Source organism: Myodes glareolus, chromosome 13, assembly GCF_982192425.1.
Source record: "Myodes glareolus chromosome 13, mMyoGla1.1, whole genome shotgun sequence".
Classification (NCBI taxonomy): Eukaryota; Metazoa; Chordata; class Mammalia; order Rodentia; family Cricetidae; genus Myodes; species Myodes glareolus.
In genome coordinates this window covers 46,019,688-46,038,918 of record NC_142038.1, presented here as the reverse complement: position 1 = coordinate 46,038,918, position 19,231 = coordinate 46,019,688, and positions in this window count along the sequence as shown.

Sequence of the window (19,231 nt, the reverse complement as noted above, 5' to 3'; positions counted from 1 at the left end):
GGCCTAAATTTTGTTAGAAATATTTTGAACATTTGTTTGAAAAGAGAATACTATGATCATCTACAGACTTTAAAATATTTCAATTAAATTATAATCAGTTAATTCAGGTAAATTAAACTTAATATTTTCTTGAGAAACTACAAAGTGTATGTTCTTTCAGATCTGCTGAGAGACATGAAGCAATGATAGCTTGTCCCAGAGGTTCCTACCACAAATGTTTACCTACATTCAACTTTTCAAGAGCCCTGAGCTACAGAGTTACTGGATACTTTATCATCAGAGGAAAATTTCCTTTCTTCTCATCTGGTAATATGAGTATGCCTTGAAATCCCTCTGTTAGCTTTCCATACTGATTGAAATGTCTGCAAGGGTGGAGGAAGCATTACCCCAGAGTAATTAGTGAGTGATGAAACTCATAAAGAAGGTTGATATGATCCAAATTTTTCTATTATTTTAAAATTTTTTCCATATATTACAATTTGATCATGTTCTTTCCCCTCTCTCCAAGTCCTCCCAAGTACATTTGCCTATACTCCCTTTCAAAAAAAAAAGAGAAAAATCCATACTAATTTTAAAAAAAACCACACACACACAAAAATGTAATAACAAGAAAAAAAAATCACACAAAAATTATGAAGTTATTTTTGTGTTGGTCAACTACTCCTGAGCATGAGACCTGCCAAGGAGTATATGGTTGGTATATCTAGCATCACTCCTTTAGGTAAAACTGATTTTCTTCTTCCATAGCAGCTATCGATTGCAAATAGCTTCTTGGTTAGGGGTGCCCACTTCTTTTCTTCTGTGCTAAGAGTTTGGCTGACTTGAATTTGCTCAGGTCTTGAGCATGCTGTCACAGTCCTGTGAGTTTATATGTACATCAACCCTGTTATGTCTGGAAGATGCTATTTCCTTGGTGTCATCTACCACTTCTGGCTCTTACAATCCTTTTACCCTCTTCCAAACAAATCTTTGAGCGTTGAGAAGAGAGTTTGATATAGACATACCATTTAGGACTAAGTGCTTCAATGTCTCCTACTCTTTGCAAGTTTGAGTCTCTGTGTTAACCACCACTTACTTCAAGAAGAAATTTCTCTGATGAGGGATGATCAATGCCCTGATCTGTGGGTGGGCTGGCTAATCTTATGTCAGCTTAACATACAAACTACAGTTACCTGAAAGGATGGAACCTCAGTTGAGAAACTTCCTCTATAAGTTCTGGCTGTTAAGACAGTTTCTAATTAATGATTGATGGGGGAGGGTCCAGACCATTTTGGATGGTTCTAATCCTGAGCTGGAAGTACAGGCTTCTGTAAGAAAGCAGAACTGGCAAACCAGGGGAAGCAAATTAGTAAGCAGTACTCCTCCATGATCTCTGCATTATCTCCTGTCTCCAGGATGCTGCCCTGTTTGAGTTCCTGTCCTGACATCTTTGAGTGATGGACTATTATCTAGAAGTGTAATCCAAACAAATCCTTTCCTTCCCAACTTTCTTTATGATATCGTACTCTGTCAGAGCAATAGAAACCCTAACTAGTGTAATAGGTATAACAATATGTCATTAGTAGTCATTTTTTGCTATATTCATTTAGCAGAATAATCATAGTAGGTTTTTCACCTAGGGATGGTGACCATAGTAACAGTATCAGATGGTGGGTACTATGTCATGAAATGGGCTTGAAGCCCAATCATGAAGTGGTTAGCTGATCCCCTTACATTTGGGCCACTATTGCACCTGTATATCTTATAGGCAGGCTTCTGTTATTCATCACAGGGTTGAGAGCTGGATAATATTATTGATCTTTCTCTCCTTCTGAAGCATGTAGAGCATTTCCTAGAACTATGAACACTGATCAGTAAGGATGTAGCAGGGAACATAGAGGAGCAACTATCTCTGTAGCAAGATGTAAAGTCCGTTGGGTAGATTTTATGTGTGTATAGGTTGATCTTGAGGTAGGTCAATTCCCAGCTTCCTGAAGAACACCACAATGATTTGTTTAGTGGCTGAACAAGTTTGTACTTCTACCAGCAATGGATGAGTGTTTTCCTTACCCCACATCCTCACCACCATGAGCTGTTATTTGTTTTATTGATTTTGGTCATTCTGGCTAAGATAATATGAAAATTAAAAGTAGTTTCAATTTGTATTTCTCTGATGACTAAGAATGTTGAACAAGCCTGTAAGTGTTTGCCAGCCATTTGTGCTTCATCTTTTGAGGTAGTCTTGTCTTATGTTAAGGTCCTTGATCCACTGGAGCTGAGTTTTGTGCGGGTTGATAGATAGAATCTATTTTTATTCAGATGTGTATAGTTCTCCAGTTTGACCAGTACCATTTGCTCTCCAGTGTATTATTTTTTACTTCATCAAAAATCAGCTGTATGTAGATGTGTGGAGTTATGTCCAGGTCTTTAATTCTCTTCCATTAATAAACATGTCTGCCTTTATGGCAACACTATGCTAGAATTTTTTTATTACTACCATTGTGTATTGCTACTTGAAATCTGGGATGGTGGTACCTCCATCAGTTCTTTTATTATCCAGGATTATTTTGACCATTTTGGGTTTTTGTTTTCCAATATGCATTTAAAGATTGCTCTTTTAAATTTCTATGAAGAATCGTGTTAGAATTTTGATGAGGATTACTTTGAGTTTATAGATAGTTTTTGGTGAGAAAGCCATTCTCAAAATAGTAATCCTAAGAATCCATAACATGATCTGATGTCTTTATTCACTGCTTTTCTTACACACTGTCTTTTGTTTGTTTGGTTGAAATCATCCCAGGATATTATGGAGGCTATTGTAAAAGATACTGTTTCCCAGATTTCATTCTCAATATGTTCATCATTTGTATGTAGGAAGACTACAGATTTGGTGTGTAATAATTTTGTAACCTGACACTAGACTCAAAATGCTTGCTTTGAGAACTCAGAGAAAGTGAGCCAAAAGGAGGATACCCTGTGAAGCAAGGAGGCATAGTCCCAGGTCTTCTTAGTGGTAAATGGTGCAGAATACTAGGCTAACAGAAGCCTGTCTTCCAAACCCTGGATGATGATTTCACTCACTCCAAAGGGTGGTGTGAGCTGTGGTTTGCCTGACTGTGGGAAAAAAATTCCAGCTGATCCGTTCCTTCTTTCTCCACACATTCTCCTACCAGCACTGCACACTGCCTTCAATTTTCTCACATTATTCAGAGGAAGAGAAGAGCATCACAAAAGAGATTCTGAGTTTCTTACAACTAAAGTGTGTTGATATTTCTTCAGTAGCAACTTCAGTGAAAAAGGAACACGATGTGACTGTGATAACAATTGCAGCCCGTGAAGCCACCAGATCGAGAAAGGAGCCACATACAAGCACAGAAGCAGATGTTGCCAGAACAGCTGTGCAGTTCAGCTTCACAGAGAAGCCCTCACATAGAATGGTGTTCACAGCGATGCTGATGAATGCATAGCACTTATTAGATTTCTAATTTTGCAACTTATCATACTGTAACATGAGAGGGCTGGGCCTGCTTGTTTGTGCTTCTGTGCTGCCTGCCCCCCCCCCCCCAGCTGTTTAGTCCCAGAGAAAAATCAATCACACAGGAGATCTCTATAAATTATAATGCTGATCGGCCCTTTAGGTCAGGCTTCTTACTGGCTGACTCTCTCATCTTGATTAACCCATTTTTCTGATCTATGTTAGCCATGTGACTCAGTACCCTTTTCAGTGGGACAGCTCACATCCTGCTGCCAGAGGTGAGATCACCGAAGTCAGCCTAACATCCAGATCACCGAAGCAGCAGGATGTGAACTGCCACACTGGAAAAGGTACAGAGCCACATGGCTAAAATAGATTAGAAAAATGGGTTAATCAAGATGTGAGAGTTAGCTAATAAGTAGCCTGACCTAATGGGCCAATCAGCATTATAACTTATAGAGATCTCTTGTGTGATTTTTCTCTGGGATTAAACAGCTGGGGGAACTGGGCAGGACAGAAAAACCCAAAAAACAAACAGCCCCCCCTTCATGTTACATCATACAACTGCCAATATGTGTGGAAACACTTTATTATATCCGAAGGCTATAGAGTGCCACTTCTTACAAATGCACTGTAATTTATCCATTGAATCCTCTACTGATGTACATTTTATCTATTTTTTTCCTATTCAATAATACCATAATGAGTATTCTTTTATATAAATCTTTGTACAATTTCAACTTATTTACATCAGTTAAGTACAGTGAAAGGGAATCAATGGATAAAAAGCCATTTACATGTGAAATTGATGTGTATTTCTTTTCTCCTGCTTAAGTGTTCAACAGCCCGTGCTAAGTTTAAGAAAAGGTTAGGCTGACTTTTTAACTTTTTTTTTAAATAAATGTTATGGCTAAGCTTGTCGTCTCATTCAAAGCAGCCCTTTGTAGGTGTGTGTGTCTGTGCTTCTGTGAATGGCGTCTAAGATAGAAGCATTATCTACAGTTGAACCTCAAACAAGCTGGGTACTCAGGATGACACCATGTTCCCATCTTTCCTTGCAAGAACTAAGATCTGGGGCAAGTCAAATAGGAGAAAGAGGACAACATTCTGTGCCCTGGTTATAAAATTGCCCCCCAGGATCTTCAAGCAGTGTCTCTTTCTGTGTGTGTGCTGAGTTCAGAGTGAAGGGAGACACTGAATGGTTGGAGCAAGTACAGAACCCTCTCCATCCACACTATTCATCTTCCAACTTGCATTCCGTAGAGAAAAGTGTGTTTATTGTCAAAAGCTACCGGATTGCATTTCATTTTTTTCAAACATACCATCTGGCAAATCACATGTGTACAGGAATTCTCAGAGATTTTACCAGGAAGAAGAAGAATGCTGAGGGTGACAACAGGAAGACATGCGTGACTGGATGCTGGAGGAAATTACTTGAAAATGTGGCTTGTGGGTGGAACTCCAAGGAACTTAGAAGTCCCTGTGAATACATGGATTTCAGAGATTCTTGTCAAATCCCCCATTAAGGAAGATTTCTGGTTTCTAATTTCTGCTGTTTCAAAGTGTCTGCACAAAAGGCATCAGAAACATGAGGAATAAGTTCTTATTGGCCAATTACTGCATGTCGTGTATGGAGAATGTAGTGTTATTAAGGGAAAAGTAGAAGAAATAGATTAAGTGGGGAGGGAAAGGGGAGAAAATCACTGTGCTAAGATAATTATATTAAATATTTTAGAAAATAGTGAGGGGAAACTCAGAAGATAGACTTACTAGCCTCACTTTATAAATGAATATTATATATTTTGTCCACATTTATGCAACCAGAAGATGACAGAGGTAGGACTGCACCTCCAGGCTACCTGAATACAAAAATGAACCCTTAAATTAAGACCATGTCACACACATCAGAAAGAGACTTGCTTTGAGTATTATTAGGTAGAGCATTCACTGCAATGTCTGCACACATTCACATGCATGCTTATTTAAGCACTCTTTATGGCTTTTAATCCACTAGTCTTTTTATAGATCATGGCTACAGTTTCCCCTCCCTCCTCTCCTCCCCAAAACCTCTCTATCCCCACCCCCAATCCACTCCTCCTCTTCCTTATCTATTCAGGAAAGGACAGGCCTCCCATAGATAACAATAAAACATGGTGTATTAAGTTACAGTAAGACTATGAAAAAATAGGTTCCCAAAAGTCAATAAAAGATCCAGAGGCAGCCCCTGCTCCTGCTGTCAGGAATTCCACAAGAAGACCAAGCTACACAACTGTAACCTATATACAGAATGCCTAGATCAGTTCCAAGTAGACTCCGGTTGTCAGTTCAGTCTCTGTGAGCCCCTTTGGGCCCAGGTTACAGAGAGGGGGAGTACTGAAAAACACTGCTGGAGGGGGAGGGCAGAACGGTTAAAACTTGGTGCAAGGGAATCTCCCAGGATCTACAAGGATGACCCTAGCTAAGGTTCCTGACAATAGGGGATATGTAGCCTGAACTCATCCATTATTTTTAACAAGGAAGCCACCTCAACAGATATTCACTGAAATAACCTTTTCCCCTGGATTTTCTTAAGACAAGGTCTCAAGTAGCTCAGACTGACCTTGAGCTTCCTGTGTAACTGAGGCTGGCCTTGAACTCCTGCTCTTTTTGCCTCCACACCCAAAATACAGGATCTAAGAGCAAGCACCAGGAGGCCTACCTAGCATGTCCCTTCTTTTTTGTCAGTTTTCAAACAATTCAAGTTGATTTTACACTTGTAGATACAAATGAATGCTGAATTTTACAAAACATTTTAATTATCTAGTGTTTCCTATTCACTGTTCTTAATATTGTTCAAATCTGGGCAGGTATCCAGTCACCATACTAACATGTAACTTTATCCATCAAGCTGATGCCTCCATTGAATGCATTATTGAAAAAATAAGACTATTGAAGAAATACAATATGTGTTGGGGCCCCAAAAGTCTATAACTAGGTGCATCTTTGATTTCATCCAAAGTCTGAGAAAGGGTGTCTGATGACTTTTGTACCAGTAGAAATACATATGCAGACATGCATCAAGCAGGATCATCATTGCCACATAATGAAAATTATCAGCAAAATATTTTCTTGTTTTTGTTATTAATGTTTAGTTAGTTGTTTTTATTTTAGGATTTTTAAAACATTTAAAATGTTGAAACAGGTCAGCGTTTGCTTTTAGCAGACCATGGAAATAAGAAAAAATAAACTCACTACTTTCATGTTGTATTTTGCTGACTCAAATGGATTACCAAACCAATGAATAAAATTTCATGTCAAGAACTTCAATTTTCTTTTTTTTGGCAGATTTCACAAATATTGACATTAAACTAAGAGTCCAATGTTTGCAGAATACTTCTTGCATATGTTATGCCTGTCATATATCATTTACATAATTCCTTTTACCTTTGCCCCAGCCACTGAGAATTACTGGAATTATTTCTACCTGTTTTATGAATGAGGTTTATGAGACTTGGAGAACAAAGTAACCTGCCCATGATCAGGATCAGTAATACTGAATAGATATAAGATTTGAGGTGAGGTAATATTACTACAGCTTGAGCTTTGTGTTTAGTCATACAACATTCCACCTGGAAGGGAACTATGTAGAGACTCTGCTTTTCCAAGTGAACCAGTTTACAGTGTATTTTCTCTTGGAATAGAAAATTCCAAGAAATGCAATAGTCATACAACACATTCTATATTTCCTTTTCAATAATAGGAATAGTAGTCTATTTTTACTCTCAGCAGATGCATCCTGCTGTGTGTGTGTTTCTGTGTTTCTGTGTTTATTTTTATTCATAAATTGTCAGATCATTTATCTGATTCCAAGTACCCTTTGCTCTAGTTTGCTTTCTACTGATATGATAAACAAAAAAACAACATTTTGGAGGAAAGGGTTAATTTACATCAACTTTCAACTTCCAGTATATCAAGAAGGAAGTTGGGGATGGAGCTCAAGACACGAAACTAGAAAGCAGGTACTGAAACAGAAACCACAGAGGAATTATGTTACTGTCTTACTCTCCATGGCTTGCTCAGATTGTTTTCTTATATATCAAGAACCATTTACATGGTGGCAGTAGTGTTCTGGGTCTTGCTACATCAAACATACAAAAGAAAATGCACCATGGACTCACCTGCAGGCCAATATTTAGATACATCTTCTTGATTGAGTTTCTCTCTTCCCAGATTGTTCTAGCATGTGACAAGTTATGAAAAACTTACTGGAACACTATCCAATGTGAAATTTTGAAAGTATGGCTATTGCTCTATATTTGACTGCTTCTGCAATCCCAGAGCTCTGAGATTATCACTTAGTATCACCCAGTGCCCTGGCTTTTGTAGGTAGCAAACTCATCATGAGTTACATTTTCATTTTCTCATGCTTTATTCAAGATAGGTATGTATACTCCATCTTTATGCCTTTTTTTTCATTTAGTTCCATGAGATCTAGTCCTTTTTTGTGCTCTAACGTATTCCTACTGAAGTTAGCTGCATTTGGAAAGAACCACAAAGCCCTTCATGAACTTATATGTCAATCATGGATGTATTCTCCCAGTTAAGCTTCTTTTGTAGTTTATGCCCTTACAATGATTTCAAATCCACAATCTCCAATTATTATATTTACATTCTCCTAACCACTGCCTCATTACCAATTATAGGAATTATTTAACATGCATTATTTAAATGGGTAGTGAGGAACTGAAATGCTTCTGTCCCGGTAGTACTGGGGTTTGAATAGATGATGTTAGTGTCTGGATTCATTTTCACTCCCTCCCGCTTTCCCTGTGGACAGCAAAAAACAAAGGAATATTGGCTGAGTATAGTTTATGGGAATTTTGCTTATACGTGAAAACTGAATGTGTGATATAAAGAGTTTTACAAAGCAGACAAGTTGAAAACCCTTTAAATATTTATTTAATTTTATTTTGTGTGTCTATCTGTACCATGAGTGTGCGTGGGTGTGCCCACAGGGGCCAGAAGAGGACATCAGTTATCCTGGAAGTGGAGTTAGAGAAACAGACAGTTATGGACTGCTGTGTGTGTGCTTGGATCTGAACCCAAGTCCTTTGCAAGAGGGACAAATAGTCTTAGCTGCTCTCCAACTCCAACTTTCATATTCTTTAGCAGGAAAAACCACTGATAATGACAGTGTCACTACCAACAGCACAGCACAATAACAAAAGTCAATGTGTCCAGAGAATGAGGTCCCAAAAGACAGAAGAAACTAAGACCAGATCAGTCGATGTATGTTTGTACCTATGGAAATCTGTTCTCCAGTGGGTATATTGATAGGCCTTAAGCACACATAATGAAAGAGATGTCCTTACATAGTATAAAAAGTAATTCCCTTAACAATGACTTTCAGGTATTTCAGTAAGATATGATGCTGTAAGTTCTGTAAATAATGAGCAGTTTATCCCTATAAGTAGCTAGTTTTTTAATTGACTAATGAAATGCTTCTGATATATAAACAATTATTTAGAAAAAGTGGCAATGTTCATATAATTACCTAATATATCTTTATTGATTATAACTTTCTTTCTTTCATATGAAAGTAACTTAACTTGAATTATCCCCATGACAGGAAAAGAGTACCCCTTATTGTTTAATTTCTTAATGAAAAGTCTACTTAATACAGCTTGTATCTTTTTTCATCTTTAGAGCAATGCCTAGACTCTGGTGAATGCAATACTTTCTTAGTTCTGGGTAAAGTACCAAAGTTGAAGAATAGGTAAGGACCATCTGAGTCACAGGGACTGCCATAGATGTATTCCTGTGGTTTCACAGGTTGCAAATCCATTGCTATGAATGAGTAAAATCAAGTTCCTCAAATGAACAACTGCATCACACACACAATTAACAAAATTAGTAGATATTTACGATATGCACAAACATATTCACATTCAACTGTATCAAACAAACATCCTCATGCAGAATAAAGGCAAGCCTTTAGACATCCCTTTGAGTTCACAATTTATTTTTTCATTAATTAATTTTTAAAATTTTCACTTTATATTCCAACCACAGTTCTCCCTCCCACCCCTCCTCCTGTCCTTGTCACCTCCCCGACATTCCACCTCCCATCCAGTCCTCCCAACGGGTAAGGGCTCTTATGGGGGAATCAACAATGTCTGGCCCATTAAGTTGGGGCAAGACCAAGCGACTCCCCCCTGCATTAAGGCTGAGCATGGCATCCCAACATAGGAAATGGGTTCCAACAAACTGGTTCATGCACCAGGTATAGATCCTGATTCTATTGCCAGGGAACCCTCAGATACTCTAAGCTTCACCACTGTCTCCCACATACAGAAGGCTCCACAACTGTTGATGTAAAGTTCGTGAGTTTCCATGAGCTTGGTTCAGCTATCTCTGAATATTACTCCATCATGATCTTGACCTCCCTTGCTCATACATTCCCTCCTCCTCCTCTTTGACTACATTCCCAGAGCTTGGTCTGGTGCTTGGTTGTGAATCTCTGCATTTCTGGTTCTGATAAAGACTCTACAATGATAGTTGGGGTATTCACCAGTCTCGTAAGAAGGGAAGACCAGTTCAGGCACCCTCTCTACTATTGTTAGGAGTCTTAGCTGGATTCATTCTTGTGGGTTCTTGGGATTTTCCCTAGCACCAGGTTTCTCCCTAACCCCTTAGTAGCTCTCTCTATCAAGATATCTCTTTCATTGCTCTCCCACTATGTCCCTTCCCCCTCAACCATCTGGTGCGGGAGAATTGTCTGTATTCTGTCAATCATGTATTTTAATAAAACGCTGATTGGCCAGGCAGGAAGTATAGGTGGGTCAACCAGACAGGAAGTAGAGGCAGGGCAATGAGAATAGGAGAAAGCTAGGGAGGAGGAAGCTCCCACAGCCATTCCTGCCCAGATCACCGAAGAAGCAACATGTGAGCTGACAGCTGAAAAAGGTACCAAGCCATATGGTTAACATAGATCAGAATGATGGGTTAATATAAGCTATAAGAGTTAACAAGAAGCCTGAGCTAATGGGCCAATCAGTTTATAATCTTATGGAGTCCTGTGTGTGATTTCTTTGGGGCTTGCCGGCTGTGGGATACTGGGCAGGACAGATACCACAACAAGCTGGCCCCTCATGTTACAACCTTCCTGTTCCCTCATGTTCTCATATCCCCTTTCTCCCCATTTACTGCCTGCCACCCTGCCTCCAGTTTACCCAGGATATCTCATCTAATTCCCCTTCCCAGAGTTCACAGTATTTTTCTATAAGCTTCTGATATTGTTACTCAACCATGCATTATTTCAGTCACCTGTTTATTCATCCACTTGCTGCATATTTAGTAAGCACTCAGCCCTTCAACATACTAAACAAACTTAAAACCACATATGTGACTCTATCCTCAGATTACTCATAAATAAATGGACATTTGTGATTTCTAACCAAATGAGAGTGAAATCACACACACACACACACACACACACACACACACACACACACACACACACACACATATATATATATATATATATATATATATATATATATATATATGTAAGAATTCAACAGATCTCACCAGCTAGAAGATTGCTCCAAGTTGAAGGGAGACTAGGAACAAAGATCATGGAAGTACCGACCTGCTCAACAGTGAGAGAAATGATAGATGGCATGCATAGCCTACATACTGACTGCCTAGGGAATTTGACAATCGCAGATGCTCAGAAGAGTACCATTTAGGAGAAAATGTACAGAGGACCTCACATTTCAGACTAACGAATGCTGAGCAGTTTTTGTCCAAGCGATATGAGATTTGGTGGCAGAAGTTGTGCCCTGTAAGATCACCTCTGCTTTATAAAGCAGTTCAGAGGAGTACCATGGGCCCCACAACTGGCCTGACTTTTCTGACCTTCCCCTTCAGCTTTTACATTTCTGAGAATCTGAGAAGAAATTGGACATTTTTAAATATTTAAAAACCATTTTCTCAGAGAAAAACAGAAGTTCAGAGTTGGAGCACTTTAATGATGAAATGTCCATGGGCTTGCCATAGTTTTTTTTTCTTTTTCTTTCTTCTTCTTTTTTTCTTTTTTTAAAAAAGAAATCGAACATCAGGGATGATCCCATAGCCTCCTTCACTTTATTTTACTTAATGTGGGACGTTAGCAAGGTCGACAAGTACAAACAGTGTTGTGTTTTTTTCCTAATGCTTCTGTGAGAAGTCTTTAGACCCTTTTCGCGCTCTCAAAACTTCTACTGATGTTCAATAAAGCTGTATCTTGGCAGTCAGTGTGGAAATACGTCTCCTTCATCCCCATCTCTGATAACCACACTGTCATTCCTAATGTCTTTGTCGAGAGGGGAGTGGAAAGCCAAGGAATGAACCCGTCAATATATAAGAAGATATCTTGAAAACAAACCCCATTTGTACTTTGAAAGAAAGTCAGAAAATAATTTTCTCTCCTTTTGAAATAACAGTCCAAAGATAAGCATGCAGCTGTGAGTTGGTATGTGGCAGGCAGAAGACAGAGCTGTTGGAACCATCAACTCAGAGAGTGGCATTTCTCCATCTGCACTGGCAGCAACACGTTGCATGGAATCACACCACCCCTTTCCAAGAACGCAAGTGTCCCGCATGTGGGCAGTGAGCCTGCGCACTGGTAAACAGTATGCGGCTGAGAAGCCCTTTGAAATGAGGCTTCAGTTCTCACTTTAGAAGGTCTGGCCTACACAGCCACCTCAGACAAACCCACGCAACCTTGCCATTAGCATAAGGAGAAACTCCCAGGGAGTTAAGAGAAAGAAGAAACTTTTTGTAGACTACCCCATCATTTTCTCATGAAGGAAATGAAATAAGAGTTACCATTCAACAAAGGCTGATATTAATAGTAAAATCATTAGTGCTAAAGTTTCAGATTTCTTGAACATATGTAGGACCTTGTAGTTCAAGGAGACGATTTAAGTTTACTCTCATCTCCGGTTGTCATGGAGAGTCACTGAAGTACCGCGTTTCTATTTTACAGGCGAGGAAAGCAAGGTTCAGGAAGGTCGTTGAGATTCCAGAGGTTAGGAACTGGGTCAAAAGTTGTGATGTTCCACGTATTAGTTCATATCGTAACCTATATTAGATTGTTCCTCAGAATACTTTTACCAGGGCTCAGTCAGTGAAGTTCTTGCTCTTGCTGCCAAGCCTGTTGAACACAGTTTGATTTCCAGCTTCCCCAGATTCAAAGGAGAGAACTGACTTCCAAAAGTTGTCCTCTGATGTCCACAAAGATGTCCAAAATGCACACATTCTGAAGGGGGGGTGAATGAGGGAGACAGAGACAGTAAGACACAGGGTATCTTATGCATACCTACACACATAAGTAGAAATAAATAAATGATAAATAAGTGCAATTTACAATTAAAAATATAAAATAACTTTTTTATATTACTCTGTCAAGCAATTCCCTATGTTGAAGTTGGTACTTTGAATATCATTTGATAACAAAGGAGAATCCCAAATAATTTCTCTCAGCTCCTAGGGGATCAGCAGTATTGTGTTCCCATTGAGCATAAAAGTCACAGGCATGGACGTCATATAGCCAGAAATATTGTCCTATCACAGAAGAATTCTTAGGTAATTGAAGAAATCAAATAAGCATCATTAAGGATACAAACAGTAACCCAAACGATGCTGCAATTAATTGCAACTTGATGGTTTGAAACCAGATATCAGAGAGGTGAACCGTGAGTGACACAAAAGTTCTAGAATTATTTTCAATTATTCTACTTGGGATGGTGAAGGGCTAGATTTCAGAAGGTCATAAACGCTGATGAACAAACCAAACACCTTTGCTTTTACCACATGAAATTTTTCTATATCTTTACTTTTAACTTTTACTACTTGGAACTTTAGACAAAAAAAATAGAATCACTCTAAACTTCCTTTTTCTGGGCTATGAAACATCTTTGGTCAATGATCAATGACAAAACAGGCTATAGTATCATAAAGCTATTACTGAAAGGCATTGTGCAGGAATATTATTATAAAATTTCAATAAAGACGACAGATTTGCATGGGTCTGTTGGATCAGCAAGTCTTTGGGTAGTTTTCATTTCATGCATGTTAAGCAAAAAAACAGCCCAACTCTTGATGCCTTGTCTTGGCATTCTGCTTGGCCACACTTTCTTAGTCTGACTTTGGGTTTGTTAGAGGACATTGACAGAAAGGTGTGAAAAGCTTTGAGCTGGTTGTTTCTCTGAAGACATCAATATCTGTAAATGGATATTTTAGTGCTTAGGAAGATCCTAAGCCTTGTCTGGTAAAGGAAAATACTAGAGTTCTTTGAGGCTAAACTGAGGTCAGTACTTTTTAATCATAATTATCGAGAAATATAAGGTAATCTGGCTACTACAAAAAATGTCAAAAATAATTTGGAGGTATGAATAACCTTTGCAATAAACATTTTCTTTTCTTCTAAATTATTGTAAGAAGTCTCAATGATCTTAACATTATAATCCAAATAGGTACCTGATAATAATTAGTTTATCCATGAATAAAGAAAAGTGAATAAAATCTACATGGGCTATAATGATAGTTGAATTGCATAAAGGACCATTCTATTGAACAATAGTGACGTGAGAAAAAAAAACTGACAGAGGTATGGAAAAATATCATTGTACTTGATTGAGCATCTCAAGGGCATAGCCTAAATATTTCACTCAATATTTCATAGGCTGCTGCAATGTTCCCACAAAGAATGTTCTTGGAAGAGGAATGGGAAACCAAGGGGCAGAAAAGTAGACTAGAAGAGGGATAATTTACACTAAGGATAGATTAAAAAGTCATATGAAAACATACTATCATATAAACTTAAATATGCATAGATATGTTTATATATTGATGCAAAAGAGTTAGTTGGAATTACCCCATGTGGAGGAAGATGTTTTTCCAAGAATTTATAGTTCACTAAATAAAAATTCCAATGCCAGATGCAAGATAGTTCCCTTTGAGTGGTTGGTCAAAGGTGTCTCAGAATATACAGAGATCAAATTTGTATTGTCCAGGAAGTTTTTTCATTGTTAGTTAACTTCCATGGTCCTTAAAGGATCTACTTATGCTACTATAGGAAAATTTATCAACAGTTTACACAGCTATCAGCCCTGTGAATTACTATAATGAACTGCATGGCAAAGTAAGGGTACAATAGTGGGTTAACAGAAACCAACGACTTTCTGATGAGATTTAAAGCACACTCAACATGAGGAAAGACATATCTGGTATTGTAAATTTGGCCAAGAGACCATGGCTAAAAAGAACAAGCCCTAGGGTGAACCTACTACCATTATTCTGCCAAATGAGAAAATTCCAACTACACTCTAAATTTGTATTTCTGTCCTATAGATTAGAGCAACTCCTAAACCTCAACAGAGAAATTTCTTTGCGCAGTGCACAGTGGTTGACATAGAAACACACAACTGATAAAAGAATAAAGACTAACTGTCCATGGAGTGTTCAATAAACAGAGCATATAGATCACTTTCCACCCCAACAAACAGGGACCATCAGAGAAGAAATGGTGGAGATATTTAAGAGCCAGAGGTTAGGGAGGACTGGAGAAAAGCAGTATCTTCTGGATATGACAGGACAACTGCACTTAGGAACCCACACCACCTGTTGTTGCCTGCAAAAAACACGGTCAATGAAAATTCCAGCAAGGAGAAAGAGAGCTCACAGCCTTCATCCCTAACTTAAAAACTATGGATTATTGGTAACTTCTGAAAAAAAGGTCAGTCTATTTAAGTTTGAATCCCTTGTAGGTAGGTCAATCATGCTCTTGTGGATGGTCCCAACAAAAAACAGTAAGTAGTTTGGAAAAGAACTATGCCCATATTCCAAATATTCTTTATAAATGTTTGTTTACATTTAAAGGAAGATATGCAATAGAGATGAATACTTTGCATTGGTATGGATCTTGGTTTATTGATACAAATTTAAGGTCAATTTTGTTATATGTATATTTCTGCTCATGATTAATGTATTGTGCTTGTGCAACTCATTTAAAAATGTAATGCATAATTAAGAAATATAGGTTAATAGCTAATTATTATAATAGTTAAGTTTGTAGTCATGATAGGTTTTTTAGATGTACAGAGATGTATTTCAGATGAATAGGCATTCTTCAAACCTTTCAAAGACTACAGAATATGGAATTTAAAATATTTTAATAACTTGGGACTTTCACGATAATGAGACACATCTACTCCTGGCAGCGCAAGCTACTTCAAGAGAAAGATGGGCACTGAAGAGGCTGCTTATGGAGTCTGCTAGCCATTTGGTCAAGAAACTTCTCTTGCCTGGGCTGCTTGACATTCTGCAGGACACAGAAGAAAGTGACTGACAAACTGCCAATAGAGACAAAACAATCTTTAAAATTTCCTGCTTCATGGAAAAGTCTGGCAGATACTATGGGTCTGTAGCCTGAAGATGGTTGCCACAATGGTACAGAAGAACTTTAGTTGACTGTCCAGGCAGTAAGATGTCTCTGTCAATTCTAGAGTTTTGGAAGTTGCTTACAATGAACTTTTGTTTACTTAGGTAATATTATATCCTTCTGGAGTATTTGATGGAGTTGAAGAATTTATAGTTATGGTTTTCCTTAGTTATGATAAAAGATAAGGTAAATATTGTAATTGTAATTCTTGCTTGATAACTGTTTTGTTGTATGTAATTTTACTATGTTAAAGTTAAAATCTTCCTTTTTATTAAGCAGAAAAGGGGAGTTGATATGGGATTTTCCCCTCTGTCTGCTGTGAATACGATTGGTTAATTAATAAAGAAAACTGCTTTGGACCTATAGCAGGGCAGAAGTTAGCTAGGCAGGGAAAACTAAACTGAATGCTTGGGGAAAGAAGGGCAGAGTCAAGAGAAGCCATGTAGCCCCACTGGAGCTGAATGGAACGTTACCTGGTAAGCCACAGACACATGGTGATACACAGATTAATAGAATTGTGTTAAATTAATATGTACGAGCTAGCCAATAAGAATGTAGAACTCATGGGCCAAGTAATGATTTAAATAATATAGTTTCTGTGTGATTGTTTTGGAGCTGAGCAGCTAGGAACAAACAAGAAGCCTCTTACAACAACCCTCCAATAATTTTCAGTGTCAAAGTTGTTGTAAATAAGGAAATGCAGGGAGCAGAAGGAACTCTAAAGGGTGATGTTCTGAGGGAATTATGTTATAACATGAACCAGGCATATCAAGTACCCTATCCTTAGAACCATGAAAGAATGGTACAGTCTCCCCTCTACCAGATGTGTGTGTGTGTGTGTGTGTGTGTGTGTGTGTGTGTGTGTGTGTGTGTGTTAGGATCGTAAGAACAGCAACATCTTCCTTGGGGGACTGAGAGCAAGTGTTGACAGTGTGTGCAGAAATTTTCCATCATAGCTTTCTTTGTCTGGATATTTATGACATGAAGACTGTTACCCTACAGAGACTGGTTATAACGACATCATTTAGATTTGTCTCCATCTAGAGCTGATCCAGCTATGTGCCATAATCTCTGGCTCCCATCTCTTCGTTCAATAGTGTACATTAACTTTGCCTCTTTGTTGCAAGAAGAGGCTGCTTGTTCATCCTGGCCATACGGCTACCTTAACCCTGAAATAACCACACAGAAATTGTAATAATTAAAACACTGCTTAGCCCCTCAGCTCCAGTTTCTTATTAGCTAATTCTTACAACTTAATTTAACCCATTTCCTTTAATCTGTGTATCACCATGTGGCAGTAGCTTACCAGGTAAAATTTGGCATGTCTGTCTCTGATGGCACCATGGAGTTATTCTGATGCTGCTTTCTTCCTCCAAGAATGTAGTTCTGTCTTCCCCACCTACCTAAGTTCTGCCCATATCAGGCCAAGGCAGTTTCTTTATTCATCAACCAATACAAGCAACACATAGAAAGAAGGACCTCCTACACCACATCTTCTATTTAGTTCTATACAATAAAGCATGTTTAGCTTCCAAGCAACTACAGATTCCCTAACCAGGAGTATAAGCCACCTAATTCCAACTTTCTTTCTGTCTTTTTCTTCATTCTTTGATTACCTCAGTCATGTCTGTTCCTGGAGGTCTACTGGACCTTGATGTGGGAGTCCCCTCTGTGTACTGTGATTACCATTAATGAATAAAGAAACTGCTTTGGATGTGTAGCAAGGCAGAACCTAGGTAGACAGAGAAAGTTAGGCTGAATTCTGGAAGACAGAAGGGCAGAGTCAGAGAGATGCCATGGAGCCACCACCAGAGTCAGACATGCTGAAACTTTGCCGGTAAGCTACTGTTACATGGTGATACACAGATTAATAGAGATATGTTAAAGTAATATGTAAGAGTTATCCAGTAAGAAGCAAGAGCTAATGGGCCAAGCAGTGATTTAATCAATAGGGTTTCTGTGTGATTATTTTGGGTCTAAGCTAGCCAGGTGGCCAGGAGGACCATGTAATCCTTCCTTCAACAGGACCTACCTTGTGAGGAAGGTAGACATCATATTCTAATACTCATCATTTCACTCAACAGATATTTTTTTAATTAAGTGAAAATATTAATGTATGTATCTTTGTCCATAGCTCAGGGAATGAATATTAGATGCTATAATACAATAGTGGCTAAAAGGAGCCGTCTTGTCCTTCAAACAGTGTTCAGGCAGGAGGAAAGAGGCCTTGTACAAATACTTACTAGAAAAAAAATAGAGTAGATGACATCTCTATAATTGATAATCAAGAGGCATAGCCTAGACAGGAAATGTGGGTTGTATGAAGTGTGTGGGCAAATTGAAATAGAAAATAAATGAATACTGCTGGAAGGAGAGTCAACTATATACTTGGAAAGGAAAGGTATTTTCAAGTGAAAGAAGACAGAGACTGAAGTTGAAGATGAAGCATGTTACCAATTACAGCCTGAAATTATATAGCTACTTAGTTGTTCTCTTCCCAAAAAGAAGCCCACTATAACAAATGTAAAGCTAATGAGTCAGGAGGTGTGACTGCAGAAGGAAAACGAACATGAACACTTGGACTCATGCAGCTACTGAAGGCAGTGCGGGCTTTATCTAATGCAATATGGAGTTATCAGAGGATTGTGAGAAGAGGGGAGAGTGTCATTGGGAAAGATAGAGTAAGCAAGGGGATTTGTTAGGAAGTTAAGTTCTTAATCCGAAGAGTGCAAAAGCAACATGCTCACCTACTGCAGAAAAGACTTAGAAATGTCGAAGCGATCTCTGAACAGGTGAGCTGATTCTTGGATGCACAGATGCACATTCCTTTGCTGTGTGTAAATTATAGATGGTTTCACATCCACCTGGCCACACATCTCTGTTCTGAAGACAAATTGTATAATCCCTAACCCTCACATAAATTGCACTTATCCAAACAGTGATGTCATAGTCTTTTCAACTGATAGTCACAATGCCTTTGTGCCACTGACCTTGCTGTGACTCCAAGCTCAGCATACACTGATGCTAATTTGCAATGCCTTTGAGTACACATCTTCATCCTTAAGTGCTGAAAAGTGACTGCTAGGAGAAGCGATATCATAAAACTAAGAGGGTAAAAGCATTATTAGGTTTGAAATCTTTCGGTACCAAACACATTCTATTAGCTACCATGCTTGATCAGGGAAAGGCATACATTCAAGACTGTGCATAATAAGGTGTGACATAAATATTAACCACTAGAATTTGAAATACAACACAAATAATTTTAAGAATAAGTGCATAATGAAGCTAAAATTCTTTCTCTCCTTTTT